This window comes from Schistocerca piceifrons, chromosome 3, assembly GCF_021461385.2.
Source record: "Schistocerca piceifrons isolate TAMUIC-IGC-003096 chromosome 3, iqSchPice1.1, whole genome shotgun sequence".
In the NCBI taxonomy this organism is placed as follows: Eukaryota; Metazoa; Arthropoda; class Insecta; order Orthoptera; family Acrididae; genus Schistocerca; species Schistocerca piceifrons.
Window position 1 is genome coordinate 179,633,698 of NC_060140.1, and position 22,723 is coordinate 179,656,420.

Here is a 22,723-nt window from a genome sequence, read left to right on the forward strand (position 1 = left end):
GAGCTTGCCATGAACGGCAAAAAACCGTGGCGTAGAATCGAACCACTGTTGAAACATCCCCTTAGAAAAATTTATGAATTACTATGCTTGGATATCCCTTACGTTATTTGATTTTCAAACAGCTGAGCAGAACAGAACGTACTGAGACATTTCCCTCTTTACTTATTCTGATCAACACTAAACTGACACACAATATTTTTAGCGCAACGCAATCTGACTTTTAATAATCCCTACAATGGAATGGCCGTGACTAACAATAACCTATACCTTTCATGAATCACTTACCTCACAAAAGTCTTCGTTACTCAAACTACTGCAATACAGCGTGCGCCAACACTGCCAGCTGAATAAAAGATTCTAACTACTGAAGGTACTAACTACTGATAGGTATAGTTAGCAAATGAAAGATTTTGATAGAGAACAAACAATATATTTACCTTAATAGTGTTCAAAAGTCATAATATATATATATATAGATCAGTTCATGACATCCAGTCTTACAAATTTACTCTGTCTGATGGACACGCGTCCAGATCATCCGCTCTCAAAACTCCGCCATCTCACTCCCCACATCCACCACTGCTGGCGGCTCATCTCCAACTGCGCAACGCTACGCGCTGTTCACATCCAACTTCCCAACACTACAATAGCGAATATTCCGACAATGGCAACCAGCCACAGACTCCACACAGTACAGCCAGTGATTTTCATACAGAGCGCTACCTGGTGTTACCAATATAAAAACCTAAACAGCCTGCTTACACTGTGCTCTGTGATGTAAGAGTGCTGCAGATGACAACGCTGCTATGAAATGAAATGGCTCCTCGGACCAACATTCCTGATTATCGGGATCCATCGCTGTCCGCGGCGTCTCCAGATACGTTTTTGCTTGTTGTGGGGGCTCAGTTTGAAGCGGGGCTCATCACCTTCAGTTCTGTTCCAGTCAACGAGATTCCACTACGAAGACGTATCTGGTAACGCACCAATCAGTGGTGAGATACACACCTGACTGTCGCCCTTCATAAGACCCGACAAACAGGGATGAAGGTCAGCTAGATAATGCCCCGCGTACACTGGGAGAGTTTCTACTGCTTCTTTTCGTACTTTCCAAACCCAGCCTCGGCCAACAAGGTCGCTGGACGTCCCTCCAATGGAGAACGTTTGGAGCATTACAAGCAGGTTCGAGGTTTTGACTACCTAACCCATCCACTGGCCAGAATTTGGCATGATATCTCTCAGGACGACATCCAACAACTCTACCAGTCACTTTCTAGCCGCATAACTGCTGGCATAAGGCCAGAGGTGGGCCGATGCTTTATTAACTTTTTCAATTTTTGAGGCTGTTTCATTGACAATATCATCCAATTTCTCTGAAAGCGTGTTCATTTGTTTGTCTGTGTGTATACATCACATCTACCTAGTTCTTGTACGATTCGGGTAATGCGTCCCTGGTGCGTCGTTCTTTCATTCCTTTGAATGTATTTACTCTAAAACTGACGCTGGAGTGACTCTCGTCAATGAACACCATAGAAGATGCTGGAGATGGCCTCCGTTAACGTCGATGCAGCGCTGTGCTCGATTTATCAAACCGGGAGATACACTATGTGATCGAAAGTATCCGGACATCTGGCTGAAAATGACTTACAAGTTCGTGGTGCCCTCCATCGGTAACGCTGGAATTCAATATGGTGTTGGCCCACCCTTAGCCTTGATAATAGCTTCCACTCTCGCACGCATACGCTCAATCAGGTGCTTGAAGGTTTCTTGGGGAATGGCAGCCCATTCTTCACGAAGTGCTGCACTGAGGAGAGGTATCAATGTCGGCTGGTGAGGCCTGGCACGAAGTCGGTACTCCAAAACATCCCAAAGGTCTCTGTGCAGGTCAGTCCATTACAGGGATGTTACTGTCATGTAACCACTCCGCCACAGGCCGCGAATTATCAACAGGTGCTCGATATTGTTGAAAGATGCAATCGCCATCTCTGAATTGGTATTCAACAGTGGGAAGCAAGAAGGTGCTTAAAACATCAATGTAGACCTGTGCTGTGATTCTCTGTATCGTTCCAATTTTAGTATTATGTACCGCCGAAGCGAGTACCACCTGTGCTGAGATAGTGCGACGCAAAAAAATAAGGAGGAGGTGCAAGCCCCCTCCATGTGAAACACGACCACGCCATAACACCACCGCCTCCAAATTTTACCTTTGGCGCTACACACGCTGGTAGATGACGTTCATCGGGCATTCGCCAAATCCACAACCGCCATGGGATCGCCACATTGTGTACCTTGATTCGCCACTCCACACAACGTTTTTCCACTGTTTAATCGTCCAATGTTTACGCTTCTTACACCAAGCGAGGCGTCGTTTGGCATTTACCGGCGTGATATGTGGCTTATGAGCAGCCGCTCGACCATGAAACCCAAGTTTTCTCACCTTCCACGTAACTATCATAGTACTTGCAGTGGATCCTGATGGAGTTTGGAATTCCTAAGTGATGGTCTGGATAGATGTCTGCCTATCACACATTACAACTCTTTTCAACTGTTGGCGGTCTCTGTCAGTCAACGACGAGGTCGGCCTGTACGCTTTTGTGCTGTACCTGTCCCTTCACGTTTCCACTTCACTATCACATCGGAAACGGATGATGGTTCAAATGGCTCTGAGCACTATGGGACTCAACTGCTGAGGTCATTAGTCCCCGAGAACTTATAACTAGTTAAACCTAACTAACTTAAGGACATCACAAACATCCATGCCCGAGGCAGGATTCGAACCTGCGACCGTAGCGGTCTTGCGGTTCCAGACTGCAGCACCTTTAACCGCACGGCCACTTCGGCCGGCGGAAACGGATGGCTTGGGATGTTTAGAAGTGAGCAAATCTCGTGTACGGACGTATGTCACCCAGTCACCTAACCACTGTCCGTGAGTTCCTCGGAGCGCCCCATTCTGCTCTCTCACGATGTCTAATGACTACTGTGGTTCGCTGAAATGAAGTACCTGGTAGTAGGTGGCAGCACAATGCACCTAATATGAAAAACATAAGTTTTTGGGGATGTTCGGATACTGTTGATCTCATAGTGTATGCGTACCAGCCCTGCCTGAGGGACAGCAGCAGTAGCGTTTTCAGTGTTTTGCTGTATTTCTTCCAGTGTGTGGAGATCGTCTGAGTGCACCCCACGCTTCCATGTACGCCAGAGGTTAAAATTACAGGAAGAAAGATCAGTCGATCAGTGTGGCCAGCAGATTGCATTGCCTCTACTGATTGTCCAGTCATCACAGAACACTTCATGCACTCATGACAACATTTTCAAGGCTGTGTGTGTCGGTATTCTGCCTTGCTCGAAATATTCATGCAGTCATTCGTCTTCTGTGCACTGATCCACATAAAATGAGTTGTTGACCTCCTTTTGCCAGCAGTATTACAGCAACTCGACGTGGCATGCACCGAACGAGTCCTTGGAAGACCCCTTCAGGGATATTGAGCCATTCTGCCTCTACAGCCGACCATAATTGCGAAAGTGTTGCCGATGCAAAATTTTCTGCATTAACTGATCTCTCGATTGTGTCGCATAAATGTTTGATGGGATTCATGTCGGGAAATCTGGGTGGTCAAATAATTCGCTCGAATCTTCCAGTGTGCTCTTCCAACCCATCGTTAACAATTGTGGTCCAGTTACAAGGCGCATTGTCATCGATAAAAAATCCGTCTTCGTTTGCGAACATGAAGTCCATGAATGGCTGCAAATGGTCTCCAGGTTGCCGAACACAACCATTTCAAATCAGTGATCGGTTCAGTTGGGGCAGAGGATCCTGTCCATTCCATGTAAACACAAACCACAGCAACGTGCAGCCACAAGCAGCTTGCACAGTGCCTTACTAAGAACGTGGATCCGTGGCTTAGTGGGTCCGCGCCACACTCGAACCCTACCATCAATTCTTACCAACTGAAACCCGGAGTCATTTGATTAGGACACGTTTTTCCAGTCGTCTAGTGTCGAACCGATATGGTCACGAGTCCAAGAGAGGCGCTGCAGGCGATGTTGTGCTGGTAGCAGAGCCACTCGCGTCGGTCGTCCTGCTGCCATAGTCCATTAAAGCCAAATTTTGCCGCATTGCCCTACCGGATACGTGCGTCGTACGTTCGAAATTGATTTCTGCGGTTATGTCACACAGTGTTGCTTGTCCGTCAACACTGACAACCCTACGCAAAAGCCGCTGCTCTCGGTCGTTATGTGAAGGCCGTCGGCCACCGTGTTGTTCGTAGTGAGAGTTAATGCCTGAAATTTGGTTTCCTCGGCACACGATTAACAATGTGTATGGTGGAATATTGAATTCCATGATGAGTTCCGAAACGGAATGTCTGCGTCTAGCTCGAACTACCACTCCGCGTTCAGAGTCTGTAAATTCCCATCGTGCGGCCATAATCACATGGGAAACCTTTTCACATGAATCACCTGAGTACAAACGCATATCTCGTACACGCTATACTACCGTCAATTGTATATGTGCATATCGCTATCCCATGACTTTTGTCACCTCAAAAAATCGCTCTGAGCACTATGGGACTTAACTTCTGAGGTCATCAGTCCCCTAGAACTTAGAACTACGTAAACCTAACTAACCTAAGGACATCACACACATCCATGCCCGCGGCAGGATTCGAACCTGCGACCGTAGCGGTCGCGCGGTTCCAGACAGTAGCGCCTAGAACCGCTCGGCCACCACGGCCGGCTTGTCACCTCAGTGTGTGGATTAAATAGTTTTTAACATAAGTCAGCATTAACAGTTTTTTGAATGAATAATGTTTTGATGTGGACAGCAGACATGCGAACCAAACACCAGCTTTAGATTATGCAACGGCTCCTAAAAAGTACTGAAGCTCGTTTTTTGATGCATAAAGGCTCGTCGCCTCTTAGTTCGCTGACCCAATCCTCATCTGAACAGATAAAAAGCTGACGAAAAACCTCCCTCATTCCAATTCACTCAGGAATCGACGGCAGTCCTCAACACGCGAAAGTTCTTCTGAACTTTTTAAATCGTTCACCACAGTAGACTTGCAAGGGACCAGATGCAGCTTCTGTTTGATAATGTTTGGACACGATGATCTCTTAATTCCGAAACGAATAAATAAACAGCGTTCAGAATTCGTTGGACTTTCCTTCACTCAACACTGTTTCATCGTACTGCGGTGGTGTAAGGGTTGGCATTTCTGCCTAGCAAGCAAAAAGATCCGGTTTCGAGTCCCGGCCGCAACACAAATTTTAATTCATTTCTCCTGGTTCGATCATTATTGTAGATGTCCGCACCCGGTAGCTGCATGGTCAGAGCGACGGATTGTCAGTTCTCTGGGCCCGGGTTCGATTCCCGGCTGGGTAGGGGAATTTTCTCCGCCCAGGGACTGGGTGTTGTGCTGTCCTCATCGTCATCCTATCGTCATCGTCGGCTGGAGGTCGCCGAAGTGGCGTCAAATTGAGAGACCGGCACCCGGCGAACGGTCTGCCCGGCGGGGAGCCGTAGCCATACGATTAAATAAATAAAGAAATAAATTATCGTAGATAATGAAGAGACTTAAATATCTCAGGGAAATATTTAATTATAAGGTCTTTTTGGATAGTTACGGTTTTCATTCGCTACAGAGCCCATTGCGCGCCTTTGTGCTACTAGGTTTTGCATTGCAGTCCTTTCTGGATGTTTGCCAAAACGTTTCCAGTCTTCGGCTCTTGCACAAACAGTACCACACACCTTATCCAAGAATTGTGCATCACGTAATCCTCACTAGTAAACATGCGCTGTTTTATCCTAAGCTCCATTTTGTGATGCATCAACTAGTCACTAAACACGTCTGATCCTCTGACTCTCTCAAACGGATTGACACAGCGAAGTACTCGGGACAGAGCATGCTGGGGATGCGCATTCGCAGACATGTAACCACAACCGATGGCGGCATCTAAATCACGGTTTCCAGCATTTTCTGCGACGGTCATTTCCCCTGCTCATTAACAGTGTTTAGTTCCGTGTCAGTCTCACAGATATTTTCCGCACCTCCCTATATTTCTAAGATATAATTAGGAGGTTTAAGGTTCCCAAGCGAAATGCAGAAACATCTGGCGAGGATCGAAGGTTGATGCAGATATTGGCAGTTGACCCAGAAACAAAAACACCGTTTGAACAAGTCTTAAAGGCCCAACGGTACCGACTGGTCGCCGTGTCATCCTCAGCCCGTTAGCGTCACCGGATGCGGATACGAAGAGGCATGTGGTTAGCACACTGCTCTCCCGGTCGTTGTCAGTTTTTGTGACTAGTATCGTTACTTCTCACTCAAGTATCTCCTCAACTGATCTCACAAGGGCTGAGTGCACCCCGCTTGCCAACACCACTCGGCAGACCCGGATGGTGACCCATCCACGTGCTGGCCAAGCCCGACAGCGCTTAACTTCGGTGATCTGACGGGAGCCGGTGTTACCACTGCGGCAAGGTCGTTGGCAGTTGACTCACAACATAAATATATGTAACATATTACGATAAAGGTAGAAAGATCCGTTGTTGTATGATTGCACTCTTACAGAACAACCAGGCGAAGGAGTCACATCGACAAAATATGCAGGGGTATGTGAACGCAGCAATTTAGAGTGAAACGACCACATAATAGTAATCGCAGGTAAAATAGAACACAGACTGAGTTTTAATGAAAAATCCTCATAAAGTGTAGTCCACCCAAAAACGAGGTAACTCGTTCGAGCAGTACTTGAATATTGCTCGACAGTCTGGGACACGTGCTACATGTTTGATAGAGGAAATAGAGACGATCCAAAGAAGAGCACCACGTTTCTTTATGGGTTCATTAAGAAAGCACGAAAGCGTCACAGGGATGATAAATGACCTCCAGAGGCAGACGCTGCAAGAGAGTCGTTCTGCGTCGCAGTGTGGTTTACCATTAAATTTCCCACAGCGTAGGGCTACGTTCCTAGATGAATCAGACAACATATTGCTTCCCTGCAGGTATTTCTCACGAAAAGACCATGAAGGTAAGATTAGAGAGCTCGTGCTCACACTGAGGTTTATCAGCAATTGTCCTTCCAGCGAACCATTTGCCGCTGGAAACCGAAAGTGGTGAAGTGACTCACAAAGTACCTTCCACCATTTGTCATAAGATGGCTTGTGGAATACAGATGTACGCGTGGATGTTTGCATTAGGAATGAAAATTTCAATCTGCAGTGTGTTAACACTGTTGGCTCGAATTACTGTATGTTGTATGTTGAGCGTAGCTTTCTACGTAAGATATCTTATATGATCATCTGAGGTTCTTGGCTAAAAAATGTCTTTTGTCGAGTTTTAAACTGTGGTACAGACCACATCACGGTATGTATGGTGTCACAGATTATGTTTTAAAATTCTGTGAGACTTTACAGCATGAAATTCAGAACATTTCGCATTAAGGAACCTACAACCGGAAATGTGAAATAAAGTTTCTACAGCACTATGCACTTTCTACGTATTAGGTAGGCTAAATGAAATCCCAGAATACTGTAGTTTGGAAAGCGTTTATTGACAGTAGATTACAATCAAAAGCTACACACATAAAAAAGTCTTGCATTACCCCGGTTCCCAGAATTCCTGAAGATAGACGTTGACTATGGATATTGTATCACAGGCACAGTCCCTCTGATTGTTCAGAGATGTCGCTAAACCCGCCCAAAGATGTAAACAACCATACATGAGCAGCGCCTATTAGACGGAGGGGGTCCAACAGCCGATCAGTTCCACTCATTCCAGCAGGAAGGAGGTACACGGCTCTTGTTGTCTGTAGTTCAACCGTGCCTAGACGGTCAATACCGCGGTTCGATTGCGTCCACATTGTTACTTTGTGCCAGGAAGGGCTCTCAACAAGGGAAGAGTCCAGGCTTCTCGGAGTGAATCAAAGCGATGTTGTTCGGACATGGAGGAGATACAGAGAGACAGGAGCTGTCGATGTCATGCCTCGCTCAGGCCACCTAAGGGCTACTATTGCAGTGGATGACCGCTACCTACGGATTATGGCTCGGAGGAACCCTGACAGCAACGCCACCATGTTGAATAATGCTTTTCGTGCAGCCACAGGACGTTGTGTTACGACTCAAACTGTGCGCCATAGGCTGTGTGATGCCCAACTTCACTACCGACGTCCATGGCGAGGTCCATCTTCGCAACCACGACTCCATGTAGCGCGGTACAGATGGGCCCAACAACATGCCGAATGGACTGCTCACGTTCTCTTCACCGATGAGTGTCGCATATGCCTTCAGCCAGACAATCGTTAGAGATGTGCTTGATGGCAACCCTGTCAGGCTGAACGCCTTAGACGCACTGACCAGCGAGTGCAGCAAGGTGGAGGTTCCCTGCTGTTTTGGGAAGGCATTATGTGGGGCCGACGTACACCGCTAGTGGTCATGGAAGGCGTCATAACGGCTGTACAATACGTGAATCCCATACTCCGACAGATAGTGCAACCATATCGGCAGCACATTGGCGAGGCATTCGTCTTCATGGACGACAATTCGCGCCCCCATCGTGCACTCTTGTGAATGACTTCCTTCAGGATAACGACATCGCTCGAGTAGAGTGGGCAGCATGTTCTCCAGACATGAACCCTATCGAATATGCCTGGGATGTATTGAAAAGGGTTGTTTATGGACGACGTGACCCACCAACCACTCTGAGGGATCTCTGGCGAATCGCCGTTGAGGAGTGGGACAATCTGGACCAACAATGCCTTGATGAACTTGTGGATGTTATGCCACGATGAATTCAGGCATGCATCAGTGCAAGATTACGTACTACTGGGTATTAGGGGTACCGGTGTGTACAGCAATCTGGACCACCACCTCTGAAGGCCTCGCTGTATCGTGGTACAACATACAAAGTGTATTTTTCATGAGCATTAAAAGGAGCGGGATTGATGTTTCTGATGATCTCTATTCAAATTTTCTGTACAGGTTCCTTAAGTCTCGGAACTGACGTGACGCAAAACTCTTTGATGTATACACAAACGGAACCCGTGAATTCATTGCTGTAGAATAAATGTTCAATGCGTCGACCACTAGCTTCATTACATAATGTGCCATGACGAACTGCGTTTTGTCTGCCTCAAGTTTACACATTCCCCCCTCATCAACCGCTGTAAAGATGCGCTTAATAAGCTGTGGTACTGTTCCTACTGGTGCTGAACACGCGAGGGACTCCACATAAGCCCAGAGAAGAAATTCAAGAGGGGTGAGATCAGGAGAGCGCCCAAGCTAAGGGACTGGGCGTATTCTTCCAGTTACTTTCTATCTGAAACCATGGTTGAGCTACGCCATAGCTAGCTCGACGATCATAGTGCGGTGGAGCACCATCGTTCTGAAACCACAAACTAGGGCACGGCTGCAAGGGAACGTCGTTCAGAAGTTCATGCAAGATATTCTCAGAAAGTTCAAATACCATGCACCATTCAAAATGAGTGGCCCAATAAGATGACCTTCAAGAATTCCAGCCCAAAGGTTCACCAAGGATCTTATCTGGTAACTCCTCGTAAAGGTAGTGCGTGGATTTTCACCAGCCCAGTGGTGGCTGTAGAAATTTTATTTCACACCACCGGCTGTAGGTTAGTGATATCAAAACGTTCCGAATTCCATCCTCTGTAATCTACCAAACGTTTATAACATCCTACTGTAGCACCATCTGTATATTTCGTACAGCTCAGTGGGCAGAGGTGCAAGACTTTGAATTGGACGTCACTTAGGTGACTTGCATGTACCTTGTCCCACAGGGGAAACGGACCTACAATTTAGTGTGGAATCCGAACCACATGTAGGTTCAAATGGCTCTGAGCACTATGGGACTCAACTGCTGAGGTCATTAGTCCCCTAGAACTTGGAACTAGTTAAACCTAACTAACCTAAGGACATCACAAACATCCATGCCCGAGGCAGGATTCGAACCTGCGACCGTAGCGGTCTTGCGGTTCCGGACTGCAGCGCCTTTAACCGCACGGCCACTTCGGCCGGCTGAACCACATGTAGGGTCCCTGTGAAACTTCGCGTCATTGAAGGGTGAAAACGGGGTTAGATTCAAAGTTTCCGTGGTCTGGTCAGAAACCGATCCGCGACCTTTCTGTTTTCAGCGACGCTCTTTAGCGCTAGACCAGCAGACATGTCAGAACTTGACTGATAGTCTGCATGACTATGTGTTATATCGATAGACACAACTTTTGCGATTTGGACTTTCGGTTTAGTGCCATGAAGGAATACAACTGCGAAGACCACTCAGTTTCTCAACTTATTTCAAATACATTCGTATTATCGACTGAGGAAGCTGATACAACTCAGCTCACGAAATTTTGTTTCTTGTCTGCGACAGGAACTAACAGCATGATCAATGAAATGTTTGTATCTTAGTAGGAGGGGTGCGGACATGGTGAGAGGGGGGTATAATATTGCGTGCACCAGCAGGTACAATGTGTGGCTCCTAGTTTTCTCGGTTGTCCACCGAGGTCACTTTGTAATTTCTCCACGATATTTCGGTAAACTGCTGCCACAGTAACTGTGAGTAGCGAGTTAATAGGTATGGTCGAGCAGCTCCTCATAACCGCATATTTCTGTAGTCAGTACTAAGCGACGCTTCAGGTGGCGTGAGGAACGACGGCCTTGGAAAGTGGATGACTTGAAACGACTGACTGGTAGTGATGAATCTCACTATACCCTATGGCAATACGACGGTGTAGTTTGGGCTTGACGAATGCCTGGAGAACAATACCTATCATCATGTGTAGTGCAACACGGAATTACGGAAGAGGTGGTGTTAATGCCATATATGCTTTCACCAGTCAAATTTTGAATGATCTGAATAACCGGACACCTCCCATTGGGATTTTTTGTGATCTCTCAAAGGCTTTTGATTGTGTAAATCATGAAATTCTGCTAGACAAGCTCAAGTATTGTGGCATGAGTGGGACAGTGCACAAATGGTTTAATTCGTACCTAACTGGAAGAGTGCAGAAAGTTGAAATAAGTAGTTCTCGTAACATGCAAAGATCAGCACATTCCCCAAACTGGTGAACTATCAAGAATGGGGTTCCACAAGGGTCAGTCTTGGGTCCTTTGTTGTTCTTATTATATATTAATGAGTTGCCATTCTATATTCATGAAGAGACAAAGTTAGTTCTCTTTGCTGATGATACAAGTATAGTAATCACACCTGACAAACAAGAATTAACTGATGAAATTGTCAATACTGTCTTTCAGAAAATTACTAAGTGGTTCCTTGTAAACGGACTCTCACTGAATTTTGATAAGACACAGTACATACAGTTCCGTACAGTGAATGGTATGACGCCATTAATAAATATAGACCTTAATCAGAAGCATATAGCTAAGGTAGAATATTCCAAATTTTTAGGTATGTCCATTGATGAGAGATTAAATTGGAAGAAGCACATTGATGATCTGCTGAAACGTTTGAGTTCAGTTACTTATGCAATAAGGGTCATTTCAAATTTTGGTGATAAACATCTTAGTAAATTAGCTTACTACGCCTATTTTCACTCATTGCTTTCATATGGCATCATATTTTGGGGTAATTCATCACTGAGGAATAAAGTATTTATTGCACAGAAGCGTGTAATCAGAATAATAGCTGGAGTCCAGCCAAGATCATCCTGCAGACATTTATTTAAGGATCTAGGGATATTCACAGTAGCTTCTCAGTATATATACTCTCTTATGAAATTTGTTATTAGCAACCAAACCCAATTCAAAAGTAATAGCAGTGTGCATAACTACAATACTAGGAGAAAGGACGATCTTCACTATTCAAGATTAAATCTAACTTTGGCACAGAAAGGGGTGAATTATACTGGCACTAAAGTCTTTGGTCACTTACCAAATAGTATCAAAAGTCTGACAGATAACCAACAAGTATTTAAGAAGAAATTAAAAGAATTTCTGAATGACAACTCCTTCTACTCCATAGAGGAATTTTTAGATATAAATTAAGAAAAAAAATATTAAAAAAAAATAAATAAATAAAAAAAAATAAAAATAAAAAAACACAAAAAAATAAAGTTGTTATATTAACTTAAGTATGTTGTTAAATTAACCTAATTATGTCATGTATTGGAAAATTTGACTCGTTCCACATCATTACGAAATATCGTATTCATGATCCATGGAACTAGTATTAATCTAATCTAATCTAATCTAATCTACTCTAAACGGTACGAGACCGTCAAGAAGGGGAAAGGTGGACTCTCCCCTTATTAATGTAGTTAAATTGCCGGCCGTTGTGGCCGAGCGGCTCTAGGCGCTTCAGTCCGGAACCGTGCTGCTGCTAGGGCCGCAGGTTGGAATCCTGCCTCGGGCATGGATGTGTGAGGTGTCCTTAGGTTAGTTAGGTTTAACTAGTTCTGAGTTCTAGGGGACTGATGACCTCACATGTCCCATAGTGCTTAGAGCCATTTGAACCATTTGAAGAGCGTCACGGCCGGGAAAGTGTGTTAGGTCGGCCCCTAACCTCTATATTCGCAAATAATCTGACGAATCGGGTGAGGAGCAATGTGCGGCTGTTTGCTGATGACCCTGTGGTATACGGAAAGGTGTCACCGTTGAGTGACTGTAGGAGGATAAGAGATGACTTAGACGAAATTTCTAGTTGGTATGATGAATGGCATCTAGCTCTAAATGTAGAAAACTGAAGGTAATGCGGAGGAATAGGAAAAGGAATCCTGTAACGTTCGAATACAGCATTAGTAGGTGAGCTGCCTGACACAGTCACATAGGTTAAATATCTAATCGTAACTTTGCAAGAAGATGTGAAATGGAATGAGCATGTCAGTTTGGATGGTAGGCAAGGTGAATGCTCCACGTCGTTTCACTGGGAGGATTTTGGTAAAGTGGAGCTCATCTACAAAGGAGACGGCGTAGGGAACACTAGTGCGGTACATTCACGAATACGAGGTCGGATTAAAGGAAGACATCGAAGCAATTCAGAGGCGTTCGGCCAGATTTGTTACCGGTAGGTTCTCTCAGCACGGAATTATTACGTACACTGAACTCGAATGTGAAACCCTGGAGCCGGCCGGAGTGGCCGAGCGGTTCTAGGCGCTTCAGTCTGGAACCGCGCTACCGCTACAGTTGCAGGTTCGAATCCTGCCTGAGGCATGGATGTGTGTGATGTCCTTAGGTTAGTCAGGTTTAAGTAGTTCTAAGTTCTAGGGGACTGATGACCTCAGCTGTTAAGTCCCATAGTGCTCAGAGTCATTTGAACCATTTGAAACCCTGGAGGGGTTCGCGAAGGACTACTGTGAAAATTTAGAGATACAGAAATTAAGCCCGATTTTAAAACGATTTTACTGCCGTAAACGTATATTTCGCGTAAGGACCACGAAGATAATGCAAGAGAAAATAGGGTTTGTACGGAGGCTTACAGACAGTCGTTTTTCCCTCGCTCTGTTTGCTAGCGGAACAGGGAAGGAAACGGCTGGTGGTGGTACAAGGTATCCTCCGCCATGCACCCTACAGTGACTTGGGGAGTATGTATGTAGATTTAGATGTAGATTCTGAAAGATCTAGACCGGTGGATGCTTGAAGATAGAACCCAACTATCCAAAGAAAGCCTACTTCCAAAGTTTTAAGAAACGGCATTAAATAAAGTACAAACGAGTGAACTGTGGTATCGATCGCTACGATGCCACAGTGTAGGCGGCCGTTCTTAGGTTGGCACTACGAGAGCGGTCGAGCTACACCGACGACAGCGCCATCTAGCCGGCACTGTGCAGCTCTACGAGCGCCGCTCCGGATTCAGCCCAGTTGACCACGAGCAGACGACCAACCAACATTGTTTCATTTTCATAGTGGGCGTGCCACTACAGATTTTGCCTGTGTCAGCTTTGATATATCCGGCTTCGCACCTACGTGCTCCTCACCTAATTAGTGTGTTGAGATATGGTAAACCACTTTTACTTTACATGCAGTACCGACAGTTCTACCTCACCTACTCCTCCTAGCTTCCTACATTCGGCCTACCCTCTAAATTACAGGAGCAAACCCACGCGCCCCCTTCCAGGCGGGGTACAAAATGCACTACAACTGCGCACTTGTCACACCGGTAGGGGCAGCGAAGAGAAGACGAGATTAATTACAGCGAGCACAGAGGTATTTAACCAGTCAGTAGGAAGGAAGATTAAGGTTTTAATGTCCCATCGACGGCGAGGCCCTTAGACAGGACGGAGAAAAAATTCAGATTGGAGTAGGAAGGGGAGCGGAGTAGGCTGTGCCCTTTCGAAAAGCCATTCCGGTCTTCGTGTTGACCGGTATAATCGGCTGTGCGGATTTCAATTGCTATGCTCCCGAATACGAGTCCAGGGTCTTATCGTCGCATTACTCTCTCAACTGCAAACATGAATTTGCCGGGAAGAAATCGTAAGAAGTGGGACAATGGCAAGCACCTTGTGGTTCCCAGGGTTTAGATCTAGGTACATGAATGAAAGTTAAATTAGAAATGAAGAGCTAGGAAATACATGCGTGTTAATAAATACAATGGTCTGCAAAACGCAAGGAAGAAAGTTACTTGTACATGATGTGTTTCTGCCAAGTAATATGGCTCCATAAAACTTGGACCATACATAGAAGGAACTTCTACAGTACAGCAATGGAAGTAACAGAGATGACACTTTTGATCAAACACGATAATTGCACTGAAGTTGCCGCGGATCATGATGCTCCCCTGAAGATTAAAAAAGGCAGGTCATGGTTATTAATTGGGTATGTGATCACCACGGATGGCGATGCGTGTCCTGCAACTCGTTCCCATGCTTGGCTATAAGAGAGATAAGTGCTTTCGGTAGGCCGTTCTATTCCTCCACCAGCGCGGTTCAGGAATGCTGGATGGTGAATGGAGCATGAGGACGTGCTGCGGTACGTATCCCCAACGCATCCCACATGTGCTGGATGGAATTTAAGTCTGGGGAACGGGCAGGCCAGCGCATTCGCCGAATAACGTCTCTTTGGAAGAATTTGTCCACCTCCATTGTTCGATTTGGTCGCGCATTGTCATGCATAAAAAGTGTGATAGTCCGAGTAGAGCTCGTACTCTGAGTTTTCCCGCAAAACTTGACATATACTAGTATAGAGACAGCCCATCTATAGCTTTTGATCAGTGAGCTTACCAGAATCAAAATATGCGACATAAATGGCCTTATATTTTGATAGCACTGACACAGAAGCTTAAATTTTTTAGGCTGCCAAGGGACTATAGACATTAGTATTTGATGTAAATTTGAACTTTCTATCTCCAACAGTTCCTGAGAAAAAGTGAACTTAACACGTTTAGATATACTGACAACAAGCGGCAAAAGATATTTTTTATATTTTTGTATAATTAGAAATTTGATTTCAAATTTTTTTCTTATCCTGCTCTGTGGAACCTAGCTTATTTCCAAATTTCATAATTCTATGTCGAAAGCATGTACTCTATAGGTTTTAACGAGTGAGTTTGCGAGTATCAAAATATGTAATATAAATGGCCGTATCTTTTGATTCCATTGACTTGGAAGGCCAAATTATTTGCACCCCCGGGTGACTGTATGCTATAGCACTCCTATACGATATAACTTTCAACCTGATATCTCCACTGCTTCTGAGATAAACAGATATTTATAGACAACAAAGTGATCTTATACGGATTCCGTTTTTTCTACTGAATTACGGAACTCTCAAAAGAAGTCAGGACCGATGCACCCTGGGGAAGGAATAAGGCTTCACGGTAACGTTGACCAGTGAAGGTACCGTGTCCAAAGATATGGAGGTCACTACGCCGATGCAACATTATGGCGCCCCTCACTCTAATACTTGGACCAAACAAACGATCATGTTCGAAAACGTTGCTGTGAGTATTACGTATTATATATGACGGTAGTATCTGTTCCCGAAAGAACAGTTACCATGGATGACCATGCAGCTTTGCTAGAAATGAAATGATAATTAAATGGACACCCTAGCTGCAAACAGGCGTTGATGTACTTCATTGGTTACATGTTGAAAATGAGTGCCCCGACCGGGACTCGAACCCGGGATCTCCTGCTTACATGGCAGACGGTCTATCCATCTGAGCCACCGCGGTGGCAGCTAGGGTGTCCATTTAATTATCATTTCAGTATTACGTATCCTTATATGCCGAGAAGGGGATCGCGTAATGCACCAAGGAGCACTTTCGAACATAAACGTTTTGGTGGTCAAGTGTGGGGAGACTTAACGTTGCGTGGGAGTACTGAGTTCCAAATCTTTACATTCAGTACAGTCATCGGTCAACGCCATTATGACACTGCACTCCGTCCGCAAGTGTGCATTCATCTACATCTACGTAGATACCCTTCAAATTACACTGTCAGAGGGTTCATCGAACCACCTTCACAATTATTCTCTATTATTTCACTCCCTTATACCGCACAGAAAAAGCTAACACCTATGTCTTTCCGTGCGAGCTCTGATTTCCTTTATTTTATTACGATGATCGTTTCTTCCTATGTAGGTATGTGTCAACAAAATATTTTCCCCTTCGGATGAGAAAGTTGGTGATTGAAATTTCTTTAGAAGATCCCGCCGCAACGAGGAAAGCCATTGTTTTAATGATGTCAACCCCAAATCCTGTTTCGTGTCCGCGACACTATGTCCCCTATTTCTCGATAATACAAAATGTGCTGCCCTCCTTTGAACTTTCTCGATGCACACTGTTAATCCTATCTGTTAAGGATCCCACACCACGCAGCAATAATACTCCAAAAGAGGACGGACAAGCGTACTGTAGGCAGTCTCTTTAGTAGATCTGTTGCATCTTCTAAGTGTTGTGGCAATAAATCGCAGTTTTTGATTCGCTTTCCCACAACACTTTCTATGTGTTGTTTCCAATTTAAGTGGTTCGTAACTGTAATGTGTAGATATTTACTTTAATTTACGGCCTTTAAACTAGACTGATTTATCGTCTGACCGAAGTTTAATGGATTCCTTTTAGTATTCGTGTGGATAACTCCACATCTTCTTAATTTAGGGTCAACTACCAGTTATCGCGCCATTCAGATATCTTTTTTAAATCGTTTTGCAACTTGTTTCAACTTTCTGATCATTTTACTAGACGATAAACGGCAGCATCATCTGCAAACAACCTAAGATGGGTGCTCAATTGTCTTCTATATCGTTTATACAAATGAGGAACAGCAGGGCCTATAACACAACCTTGGGAAACGCCAGATATCACTTTTGTTTTACTCGGTGACTTTCCGTCAATTACTACGGACTGTTGCCTCCCTGACAGGAAATCACGAAGCCAGTAACATAACAGACGATATTCCGTAAGCACGCAGTTTGATTACAAGCAGCTTGTAAAGTACAGTGTCAAAAGCCTTCTGGAAATCTAGAAATACGGAAGCAATTTGCAATCGCTTGTCAGGGGCACTCAGCACTTCGTGTGAGTAAAGAGTTGGTTGTGTTTCACAAGAACGCTGTTTTCTAAATCCATGTTGATGTGTGTCAATAAACGGCAATGAATCCTTTTTTATGTACGATAATGCGTGACCGCATCGAACAGAACAGGTTCTTGGAATGAGAGGATGTTCGACCAATGGAAAGGCCTATCCGTTTCCCTTACTTCCTCGTCAACATCTATCGTGGACGTCAACCGCGCTGGTGATGGACCTTTTTCCTAATGGGCAAGGGACCACTATAAAACACAATGGCTTCAGTGTAATTATTGTCTTTGAATAAAAGTGTCAGTCCTATTCCTCTCATTGTGCATTTGTTTCAGTTACTATAGTGTAGCGGGTCTTTCTATATTTGGTTCAGATATAATCGAACTATGTTACTTGGCAGTGAAACAACCTGTGGCGGGTAATTTCGATCTCGCCGCGCGTGATTAGCCGCACGGTCTTAGGCACTGCAGTCATAGACTGTGCGGCTGGCCCCGGCGGAGGTTCGAGTCCTCCCTCGGGCATGGGTGTGTGTGTTTGTCCTTAGGATAATTTAGGTTAAGTAGTGCGTAAGCTTAGGGACTGATGACCTTAGCAGTTAAGTCCCATAAGATTTCACACCCATTTGAACATTCAATTTTGATCTTAAGTTTTGCACTCCAGTGTTTTTAGACTATGATTGTACTGATCAACACACTGAAACTTTTTTTCTACGTCTAGTTTCTAAATGGGTGGATTGGTTATGTTCTAGGGCGCAGTTTTCACACCTGCAATCAGATTTTTTTCAATCACGTCACATTTATAGATACAAAATGATAAAATTTCGTATCGATTTTACAGTAGTTACAATATATGGCGGCCATTAATAATTCAAAGATAACACACTTAATCCGAAAATTATTCAATACACACTTAAACCGAAAGTTATTCAAACACTTACGTAGAACATCAAAGCAGGCATCGTATTATACAAAAAGGTGAGTAGAATTAGAAATGTTAAAGTATTTTAATGTTTAATGCCAGGTTATCTGGAGAAATCGGGTGAGGATGAAGACTATCTTTTGTAGAATGTCTCATTCATCAGCGTCTCCAAGGGAAAAAAATGTAATCGTTCGTCATTGAAGGGTTCAATCGGTCTTGATAGCGATGTTCCATGGTAAGAATGTCTTGATGTAAGCGTTTATGTAGTTCATCGTTTACAACATGCAAGATTTGAGGGAAAATTTCAAAATGCGAGTGTAAAAAGTGTGCTTTCAGTGAAATGCTACATCCCATTTTTTGCATTCTCCATCGGTTCAATCGTTACAGCGACATCATTCTCTTCTACTCTGTCATACAAAAGCTATAGACGATGGCGTTAAAAGAAGTCCAAGCGTGTAACTCGACATTCATAAGTTTAGCATCAATGGTCTCAGCGTCAATAACCTTGTTTCCTGGGCCGAGAAACACATCTCATTTCAGCTTACTTTAATTCCTACAACGAAGACATGTGGGAACGTGTTACGATCTCCAGACTTGTAAAAATTCACCTTTCAATACGAACTGGTACCGCCACCTCAGAAGACTCATTTGCTGCTTAGCGGCTATGTTCAAAATTGAGGCTATGTAACACAAAAAAAAAAGAAAGTAACTTCCTAACTACAATTTTCCTGCAATGAATATACAAAGAAATAAAACGACAAAAATCGACTGAAAATGTAAGCAGATTATACATAATTTTAAATATCTCTAAAACTTTTCCTGACATATTTCTAGGAGTAGTTTTAGATTCTAAAATCAAGTAAAAACAAATGGTTATTGACCCGTGTTATGCGTTGAGAAAGGAAAGCGGCAATAACGTAAAATGTGAAAGAGAACGTAAGTGTTTGTACAGAACCTTCTCTCTCGTCGCCAGTATATTCATTACCGGCAGTAACGACTATTTGGTAGAACAGGATGTCAACCAAATCGGCTAGATACTTTTGAGGCTGTGAACCAGAGTTAATGTTCTGCAGTTAACTCCGAAGGAGTTGTCCTGGCAGGGTAAAATGAAACTGGGAGCAGAAAATATTTCGTGTACCTTAAGGTAGCCAACCCAACTTACATCATCTGGCCCCGGGACGGATAACGTAAGTTGGGTTGCCTACCTTCATGTGCGTGAAATATTTTCTACCCGCCAGTTTTATCTTGCCCACCCTGTACACGACTTGCCTCAGGAGGCGACGAAAGCATGCTATAAATGCGGAACAATTTTGGATTTAGTGCAAGATAGTATCAGATATCCGCAGTCCCTGGAGACAGAGTGCGCTGTCGCCCTTTCCTACGGGATGCAGCGGATTCAGGAGACGAGCTGCAGAGTGCGACCGCACGGCGTCCTGTTTCAGTTAGCGGTCCGGGCGCGCTCGCGTGTCACTGCAGCGGCGATGCTGCCTGCCCTGAGCCGCGGCAGCGACTGCTGTGCGAGAGAGACAGCCGGTGCTGTCCGGGATGGAAGTGGGGGGCGACACTGGCGGGGGCGGAGGTGGAGGTGGAGGAGGAGGAGGAGGAGGAGGAGAGCGAGAGAGAGGGGGCCGAGGGGGCGGATGCTGCGCGCCATCTTGAGCCCGCCCCCGCCCCCGCCGCCGGCCACGCCCTCCGCGCTGTCCACTGGTGCCATCTAGCGGCATTAATATTCACAAAGCGGAGCCCACGCCGCGCCTCCTGCTCCGTCGACGCCGGGAAAAGCACGGCCTAAACGCTGCCCCGACACACACGCGCACGCACACATACCCACTCGCCAAACACACACACAGACACACACACACACACACAACACACGCGCGAGCGTGCTTTTACGATACTCCTTGGTACCGACGCGACCCGAAGTTCTTATTTACGGTCAAGGAATCTAGCTACGTCTTATGTTGAGGTGAATGCGAAACTTGTTGAACATTTTCGATAAAGCACAGCTGTTAAAGATTTAAAGAAGACATGCAGAAACCACCGACAGCTGCTAAAATGAATCACACTAAGTAAAATTCGCCTCCTATGTTAAACTCTACCAGTTTCGGAGGATTAATCTTCCACACGCTGGCATTTGATCATGAATGATTATAACAACGTGGTATATGATGATTTACCGCTTTCATCTGCCCAAAGTGGCCAAAAGTCTTCGGGTGGCAACAGACAGGCGTCTGTTGTCAACTACTGAAGCCTTTCCAGCATATTTGACTCCGCACAGTCGTTGTAGGTACTGGCTCATAATGTCCCACATTCAAATCGACAGCAATTTGTTTTCTCATTATTATTTTAATTTGGCCTCTAAGTGCCCAACTGTACTGCCTAACAAACAAGTGAAGCACCCACAAGACATGGTCAGATGTCAAGTTAACTTCCTACACAAATACACTATCGGCGGGTATGTAAATAATTAGAGTTGCAATTCTCTGTGAATTCCATGGCTACCAGAGCGCAGTCGCCCTGCAACGGAGTGTCCACTGATATAATAAGCGTCTTACTGGCAGATTAAAACTCCATGCCAGACGGGGACTTAAACCCCGACACCTGTGCCTTTCAAGGGCAGGAGCTCAACCGACTGAGGTATTCGAACTCGAGTCACGACCCGTCATCTCTGCTTTACTGCCAGGAATCTCCTAAGTTCCGAACTTCACAGAAGCTCTTCTGCGAAACTTGGAGCACTAGCACTCCAGGATATTGCAGAGACGACCCTTAGACACAGCCTGGGCGACAGTTTCCAAATGAAGCATAGTGTAAGCTGATATGAAACTTCCTGGTGGATTAAAATTGTGTGCCGGACAGAGACTCGAACCCGGGACCTTTATACTAGTGTTTTTCGTGTCTAGAGTTGCAGCTAGCCCTGGTACGGTGTATAAAGAGTGTGAAGAGCTTCAGAAGCTGAGTGATTTATCGTGAAGGCCACGGAGATGCTGTGTATTCGTATGAGGCAGCGTTATCAGCAACTGTCGAGGTCTGAAAGGGGCATCGTTGCGGGTCTCCATTTGCATGGCTGGTCGAGTCGAACAATGTCCAGATTTGTGGGGCATGCGGATGCGACAGCGGTCCGATGCTGGACTGCATGTGAATGTGAGGGCAGGCGTAATAGTTGTCAACATTCCAGTCGACCATATCCGATCTCAAGGGAAGATCGCCACATTGTGCGCCTATCACATAGTAACCCCTTCACATCTGGGCCTACGAGAATACGTAATAAACTACTTGCGGTATTCTGTGTCATCTCGTACCTCGGGGTTGAGACTAACGGCAGCAGGACTAGGGAATAGCCGTGGCATGCGTAGGCTGCCATTAGCAGTAGTAGCCGGGAAGCTACTACTGATGAATGGCATCGCATTATTTTCACCTATGGACTGCGGTTCTGAACTAGTCTGGATGGCCATCGTCAGCGAATATTCCAGCGACCTGGGGAGAGGCCCCACTTTTCCAATAATTTGGAGAGGCACAGCATCCTGGCATCATGCAGTGGGGAGCCACCGGGTATGATTTTAGATAATGGTTGGTAGAGTTTGAGGGATGTTTGACGGCACAGTGGTACAGAACGATCATCCTCCGTCTCCATATTTACTTCTCGTGCGGCAAAATAGTGGTGCCAAAATTTAACAGAGCTATGCTCTCCCAAATGTACCATGTGCCTCTGTGAAATGACTATGTGGTGTTGAGGTACTTCCGTGTCAAGCAAGATCTCCACCGAGCAAGATGGCGTAGTGGTTAGCACACTGGACTTGCATTTGGGATGACGACGGTTCAAACCCGCGTCCGGCCATCCTAATTTAGGTTTTCCCTGATTTCCGTAAATCGCTTCATGTAAATGGCGGGATGGTTCCTGTGAAATGGCATGGCTGATTTCCTTCTCCATCCTTCCCTAATCCGATAGGACGCTCACCTCTCAGTTTAGTCCCCTCCCCCGAATCAACCAACCAACGAACCAACCACCCACCCAACCAAGAGCTCCATGTCTGTCCCTGATAGAATATGTGGGAACTGCTCGCGCGGCGACTCCGTCCGAGGGACAGTATGCAAGATATCAAGGACTAGCTACAACAGTTGTGGGTCAGCTTGTCTGCCGGCCGCGGTGGTCTAGCGGTTCTAGGCGCGCAGTCCGGAACCGCGCGACTGCTACGGCCGCAGGTTCGAATCCTGCCTCGGGCATGGATGTGTGTGATGTCCTTAGGTTAGCTAGGTTTAAGTAGTTCTGAGTTCTAGGGGACTGATGACCACAGTAGTTAAGTCCCATAGTGCTCAGAGCCATTTGAACCGT

The 22,723-nt window shown here is 45.4% G+C and overlaps 1 pseudogene; it reads right to left on the minus strand.

Annotated features, from left to right (window-relative positions):
• Positions 1-6,366: 6,366 nt before the first annotated feature.
• Positions 6,367-6,485, minus strand: LOC124791166 (annotated as a pseudogene).
• Positions 6,486-22,723: the final 16,238 nt, after the last annotated feature.